Raw genomic sequence first — 8,182 nt, forward strand, 5'->3', positions numbered from 1 at the left:
CTTCTCTAAATCATCAACAAGAAGAAAGAAAAAAAAAGAAAGAAATGAGAAAAAAAAAAACATTTATTTGTCTTATTCACAGTAGCCACTTCTTAACACCTCACATTCTCCACCTTCTCCACGTCCTTAACCCTCTCTCCAGAACTCCCTCCCTTCTCCCCACATTTTCACTCTCTCTATAAACTCATGGCTATCCTTCGTTCAAGAAAAAAAAAAAAAAAAGAGAGGAGGAAGGTTAGGGAGAAGAGAAGAAACATTGTCTCTATTGCAATCATATCTTGGCTACACTTTCATCTCCCTAACTCCCTGCTAAAAAACGTTTCAAAAGACTTTTTCTTTGGGTCTGCACTCCTCTCTCTCACGTTGGACAACAACTATACCATCTCCCTTCTTCTTCTCAAAGAAAAAAAACCAGCACCTCATTTCCTTCATAGGTTGCAACTTTTCTTCATCTCCATGGCTACCAAACAGTCTCATGGATCACGTTTTTTTTACAGTATTAAATATCACATCTACCATTAAATTTTACAGTCACATTCGTCATGAATTTATAGTCATATTTATCGCAATTTTATAATCGTATTTATCACATTTTTATAGTCATCTCCAACCACGATACTGTTGGACCCATCACCATTAAAACCAGCAGTGATACTATTTCTTTTCCAACGTCTCTCTCACTCTCTCTACTCTTGGTCTTCTCTCTCACTCTCTTCGTTCTCTTCACTTTTCACCAAGTACCAACAGTCATAACAACAGTAATAACCACAGTCACATCGCATTTTTTTTTCTTTCCTCGTATAATTCGCAATCACAATGACCCGCACGACACTAATCATAAGCTATTTCAAATTCTTTTTTGAATGAATCCAAGTATTTAAAATTATTCAGTGAAGGTAATCTTTTTTTATTTTTATTGATTCTTGGTTTTGTATTTTTTTTATGTATCTGATTTGATTCACCGATTGTTTGGTGTACGTGGCACTAATAGCAATCTTTGAGTTTTTGAAATTAGTGGATCGATTCATTGATTTTTAATGTTAATAGATCGATCGAGTTAATTTTTATACAAAATTAGAGAGCCAACTCATTGATTGATAGTTTAATTGGATCGACTCATTGATTTTGTGATGTTAATGAATCAACTCATTGATTGATAATTTATACTCGTTGATTTTATGATGTTATCGGATCATTTGATTGATTGTTAATATTATCGGATCAATTCTCTTTGATTGGAAATATGTGGGATTAACTCACTGGATTTGGATGCACGTGACTATTCAAAAAAATCAAACTTCTTTGATTAAAAACGTGTGGGATTAACTCACTGATTTTGATGCACATGGTGATTTAAAAAATCAAATTTCATTGATTAAAATTGTTGAATTAGCTCACTGATTTTAATGTACGTGACATTAAAAATTGATTTCATATTTTTTAAGATGAAAATGACACATATGGTGATTTTAAAAAATCAAATTTCATTTATTAAAATCGTTGAGTTGATTCACTGATTTTTGTGCATATGACATTAAAAATTGATTTCATATTTTTCAAAATGTGACTGAATTGATCCACTAATTTTTGATGCCATGTAAGCTTATCAACTGTATGATTTCACTATATGAAATTCGAAGAAGTCACGTGATAAAGATAAGTTTGAAAAAATCATAGTTTACATGAATTTGAAGATTCATATAAATTCGAATTTTTCATTGATTTGGTGACTTTTTTAAAATCATGTAATATTTGGAAAAATTTTAAGTATGAGATTTGTGTTAACACCTTTGATATAAATTGATGATGATGGGACCCTAGTTTGACCTTAGTTTTTTCACTTGTTGACCATAGGATAGTTTAGGTCGTAGTAGATACCGATCATATCAATCGGATGGGTTGGGTGCCTAACACCTTCCGCAACCCGTAATCTGACCCTTACCTATTTCTTTCACTCATGGACTAACCCGATCTATTTTGGAATTATCTATGTTTCGTAGTCCTAAATTAGGTAATGACTTCCTATTCTCTAAAAATCCCTAATTTATCAATCGAACCTTATCCATTATTTAGTGGAAAGTGGGTCGAGGCGATTTCACTATCATTGATGGAAAGAATGACCACTTAGCTAAGTGGTAAGACTTTGGGAAGATGTTCTCAAGGTCTCAGATTTATACCCATCAAACCCCTTCTTATACTAAAAAATTAAAAATAGCTTGTTAAAAAAAATTATCATTGATGAAGTTCGGTGAAAATAAAAATAAGAAGTAAATGCACATGTAGATGATACATTCTAAATGCTTTATCAGATTTATTATTTAATATCTATCAATCAATCAAATCGACTAAAGAATTTTGTGATGCACTTGAAAAGAAATACAAAACCAAGGATCCCAGATATCACTCTTACATAGCAAGTCAATTTTTTTAATTTCAAAATGATTGATAATACACCTATTATTGGACAAGTTTATGGGTTTCAGTAATCATACATTATATGATTGCCGAAGCATCTCATTTTGATGAAGATTTTCTTGTAATTCAGTAATCGCCAAGTTGGCTACATTTGTAAATGATTACTGTAAGTCTCTCAAACATAGTAAAAAGAAGGAAATCATGGAATAACTTTTTCAACATCTTAGAATTGAAGAAGAGTCTCTATTAAGAGATAAACAAGTAAATCAAATCGAAATGTCATCCAAAGTTAATCTAATTGAATCAAAGGTCAAGATATAACAAACAAAGAAGCGAAAGTTCATAAATCTCCAATCCAATGAGCACAAAAAGAACACAAAAAAATAATAAGAAATGTGCATGCTATCACTATGGGAAACCTAATTGTTTCGAATAGGATTGTTACCATTTCAAAAAATTTAAAAAATAAGTAAACATAATAGAACAAAAGCTTGTAACGGTAATTTCAAAAATCAACATGATCGAAGATGACAAAGAGTGGTGGGTTGATATCGGAGCCACTAGACATATTTTTCATTTTATGAAAAAATCAATAATGATCCAAATCTCTACATAGATAATTCATCAACAACAAAAACCACAGGGCAAGGGAAGATCAATTTACAATTGACTTTCAAAAAAACTGTCACATTAGTTGATGTTCTTCATGTATTGAAAATTTGGAAAAAGCTTGTATTAGTTGGCTTACTTGTTAAGCATGATTTTAAACTAGTGTTTAAATCGGATAAATTTATTTTATCCAAGAATTATGTATTTATTGAAAAATATTATGTTGTTCAAAAGAATGTTTAAATTGAATGTAATGAATGAAAATTCTTCTTCTTCTTACTCGATTTGTGTAATTAATTTGTGGAATAATAGATTTAGACATGTTAATTATAAATCTATGAAGTTCATGACTAATTTAGGACTAATTCCTGATCATAGATTTTTAAATGACAATAAATGTGTTGTTTATTTTCCTAGTACAATAAGAAATTATTGTTTATTAGATTTAATTCATAATGATATTTATGATTTTAGTAATATGCTAAGTAGATGAAGAAAAAATTATTTTGTAACTTTTATAGGTGATCATTCTAAGTATATTCAAGTATATTTATTAAAAATAAAAGATGAAATTTTAAAATAAAATAAAATGTATAAGATACTAGTTGAAAATCAATTAAATAAAAATATTAAACTTCAAGATCTGATAGAGGTGGATAATATCACTCAAATGAATTATCAAAATTTTATGAAATTCATGAAATTAAACATGAAGAAATGATTCCTTATAGTCCACAACAAAACGGAGTAGTGAAAGATATTTAAAGATATGATAAATGATATGTTAGTAAATTCAAATTAAAATATTAAGTTTGGAGATAAATTTTTTTAACTACACGTATTAAATAAAAAACTATATAAGAATTCAAATATTACTTTATATGAATATTAGAAAGGTAGAAAATCTAATTTAAATTATTTAAAAGTGCGGTGGTGTAAAGTATTAATTAAATTAATTGATCGTAAAAGACTTAGACTAGGATTAAAAGTCGTTGAATGTGCATTTATTGGCTATATTAAAAATAATAAAATGTATAGGTTTTTAGTAATGGAACATAATGATAAAGATGTGATTATTGAATCAAGAGATGCTATATTATATGAAACTTCTTTTAATATATTACCTAATTACTTGACTAATAAAAATGATAATGAACCTAGTAAAGATAAAATATATTTTTTAAATTTAAAAAAATTGATATATCATTTAATGATAATGAAATTAATATAGAAGCTAAGAGGAGTAAGCGTTAATAAAACTAATCTTAGTAAAGATTATTATAATTATCTTTTAGAAGGAGATAGAATGAATGAAACTATGAAATATTATGTATATTTGAATATTGAAGATGATCTTATAACCTATGATGATGCAATGAGATCTTGAGATAATATTTTTTGGAAGGAAGTCATTGATGATGAAATGTGATCTATTATGGTAAATAACACTTAGAATTTTGTAAATATACTAAAAAGATCTAAGAGTATAGGTTGTAGATGGATATTTAAAAAAAATTAAGAAAAAATAATTCTTCAATTGAAAAGTTTAAAGCATGTTTAGTTGTTAAAGGATATAGATAGAAAGAAGATGTCGATTATGTTGGAGATTTTGACAAGAGGATATCCATTACGGGCTATGTCTTCACATTGAGAAGTGGTCTGATTTCTTGGAGATTAATGCTATAAACTACAAGTGCATTGTATACTATCGAAGTGGAGTATATGACTATAGCAGAAGCATTTAAGGAGACTATATGGTTGAGTGGGTTAGTAAACAAGTTGGAATTGAAGTAAGACTCAGTAAAACTCAAATGTGATAGCCAAAGTGTTATTTGCCTTGCCAATAACCAAGTGTTTCAGGCTAAAACGAAACATATTAATGTTAAATTTCATTGGATTTGAGATTTGGTCAACTCGAGGGGAATCCATGTTGAAAAAGTTCACACGGATGAAAATGCTTCGGATTTTCTAACTAAGCCGATTACAAGGGACACGTTTGAGCATTGATTTAACTTGTTTAATCGCATTGTTTGTTGTGATTGGAGGGCACCTCCCAACTTGAGCTGTTTGAAGATGAGAGATTTGTCATCAATGTAGAGATGTTATAAATGCATCGAAGTTCCAGCATTTTCATGGGTTGAAGAGTTTTTTCGCCAAGGTGAAGATTATTGAAGTTATGGCTCAAAATCAATTAGGTCTGATCTAATTATATGTGTTTTTTGGGTCGGTCTAAGGTAATTTAGGTTTGACATGTAACTTATGTAAGTGAACCACTTATGTGGTGCTTCTAAAAGATTTTTTTTTAATTTTTTTATTTTCTTTTATTGTAATTCTAAGTGTAAGTCTTTTCTAGAAAAGAGAGTAGAGAAATAAAGAAAACCTAGAGATGAAAATGTTGAAAGGTTTGAGAATTTTAAGATCTAAAAGAAGATGAAGCTAAGTGATAAAGGTAACTCTTTGTATTGATTTACCTCATTTTCTTCATAGTGAAATTGTGCTTCAATGCTCATACCTCAATGGCCGTAAACTTTGGGTGAATTAAGTAAAATCTCGTGTTGTGAGTATTGTGTTCTTATTCTTTATTTGTGTGGTTGTGTTATCTTCTTTGTATTTTCTATTATTAGTTAAGTTCATTCTTCATTGTCATTATCAAATAAGGTCTTGGAATGTGTGGCATACAAAGTGTTTTGTGAAATACCCAATAGGTATTTGATCAAATTACTAAGTGAGCTTCACAAAGGTGTTCACAAACACAACATTCCTCTTTATAGAGATCATCCTCACAAAACATTAGCTCATTTCAAAACTTTTAACCCATATAAGACAAAAACAACTGCTTATGGTGTGGAATGCCCATGGTAATAATTGGAGTGCCTTTAACACTATCCAAATAAAAATAAATTTGAATTTAATTAATTATTAAATATGCGATAAATGAAAAATCAATCTAGTTTTTAAAGAGGTATACGATTTGGATTTTCTACAAGAGGTAATGCAAAAATGGTTCTTCATTTGGCGAGTGAATATCAAGCTAGTAACGATTCAACGGTTTCGTATTGGTAGTTGTGTGAAGTGTGTATCATGTAATATCTTTTTCTTACATTTTTATTTATTAATTTACTGTAACTCATGGCTTCATAAAGCCTTGACATCATGTCTTTAGAAAGGGAGTTGCAATTCTCTTAAAAATAAAGATTTTCTCTCAACCAGAGCCTTAATCAACGACCTAAATTGCCTTATGGTTGAACTGGCCCTTTATAAAATAGTTATAAACAATACAACAATAATTATCTTCCCATTGCTAATTTTTATCTCCATTCATATATAAATAATGTGATCTATTCATACTAAGCTTATGATTGTTTTAGTTACTATAAAATTTTCATGAGAGTCTCATTTGTAGTTGATTTACCATACATTTTGTAAGATAAGTTTCATTTGTAGAAGTTATATAATGGTCATATTCAATACATAAAGATTCTACTCTTTGTTTCATGGTAAAAATAAGTTTTCATATGAAAATGATGCTATTTGAGATAATAGAGTAAATTAAAAATCTAATTTTTTTTTTGTTAGTAGATCATCAAGAAACCTTCAAATTAATATATTCTTAGTAGTCAAGAATATGAAGGAAATATGGTGAAGTAGAATGCATAGAAAATTACAAAACTTGATAATGATCCCTCTTTTGATGAAAGGAGCCTGTTCTTTGTGGGCAATGAAAATGTTATTTGTGCCCTCTAATCTCATGGCACACACCGTGGAAAGATAGAAGATGAACTTTCTAAAATTTACAATGACATCTTGACCATTTTCTACTATAATCTGTGTCATTAGTATATGTTTTATCGACGATCTTCCATGACATAGTATCAACATTTTATATTGCAGAGTTATTTTTAATATAACAAGGATTGTTTTACAAAAATATTACATAACTAGTCCGATGCTCCATTAAATAGATCTATAAACTCTTTTCTTTTTCTTTTTCTTTTTAATATATACATAGTTTCAGGAGCCAACATTAGGGAGACAACACGTTTATCCTATGTGGCTTAAAAGTTTCGGATTGAACTAATTTTTTGTGAGGAAAATATCATCCTCACCAAAAATCAGTCGAATCTGAAATTTCTAAGTCCATTAAAAGTGGTTTAGAATTGTAAATTATTGATTATTTAATGAAAATTTGTAAACCACTTTTGATGGCTTTAGAAATTTCAGATTTGACTAATTTTAGGTGAGGATGATCTCCTCACCATAGAGACCAATCTCATAAAAAATTAACTCAATCCAAAACTTTTAAGTCACATAGGACAAAGTTGTTGGCTCCCGAACCTGACCTACATATATATATCCTCATTTAGAAAGAAAAAAAAATGTTGAGTTTCTATCTTGGATTTTTGGTTATATAAATATAGGAAAGGTGACCACTACATATATTTTATTGAATTTAATACCGACAAAGAAGGAAAATAGGATGAGGCATTGAGGGCTTATGAAGTATATTCTCTCCTCTCACTCTCGTAGTTAATAGATGTTCATGAAGTGTTCATTATTCATTTCCTACCTTTTTATTTATTACACCCTCAATTTTGTTCAATTCTTGTTGTGGCTATGCCATTTAAGGTTGGTTACACAAAATCAAAGGTGTATCCTATTACTCTTAGTGTCTAACTTGAATTGAAAGGTAATTCATGTTTGCTAGTGCTTCTTATTAATTACAGGGAAAATGTTGAAACGACACAAAGTATTTACTACGATTTTCACAAATCTGACGTGGGATGTGCACATAACTATATATGTGTTTCCTCGCGATACGAGTAAAAATCATCAATAATTATGTATGCATGTCCATGTTAGAATTGTGAGAATCATAGTAAATGCTTTGTGTCACCCCAGCATGACTTTAATTATATAACTTAAGGTTGAGGATATATTTGTCCGCACGAAAAATTATCAATAAATGCCCTTACTATCAAAAATCCTGGGTCAAGTGGGTTTAGTGAAATAATGATTCATTTTATTACTTAAAATATTTATTATTTTTTGAAAAATAATTTACTGTGATTCTTACAAATCTGACGTAGGATGTGCACATAATCATAAATATATTTTCTCGTGATACGAGTAAAAATCATCTACAATTATGTATGCATGT

The sequence above is a fragment of the Akebia trifoliata genome, chromosome 12, assembly GCF_017979445.1.
Source record: "Akebia trifoliata isolate Shusen 1 chromosome 12, ASM1797944v1, whole genome shotgun sequence".
Lineage (NCBI taxonomy): Eukaryota > Viridiplantae > Streptophyta > Magnoliopsida > Ranunculales > Lardizabalaceae > Akebia > Akebia trifoliata.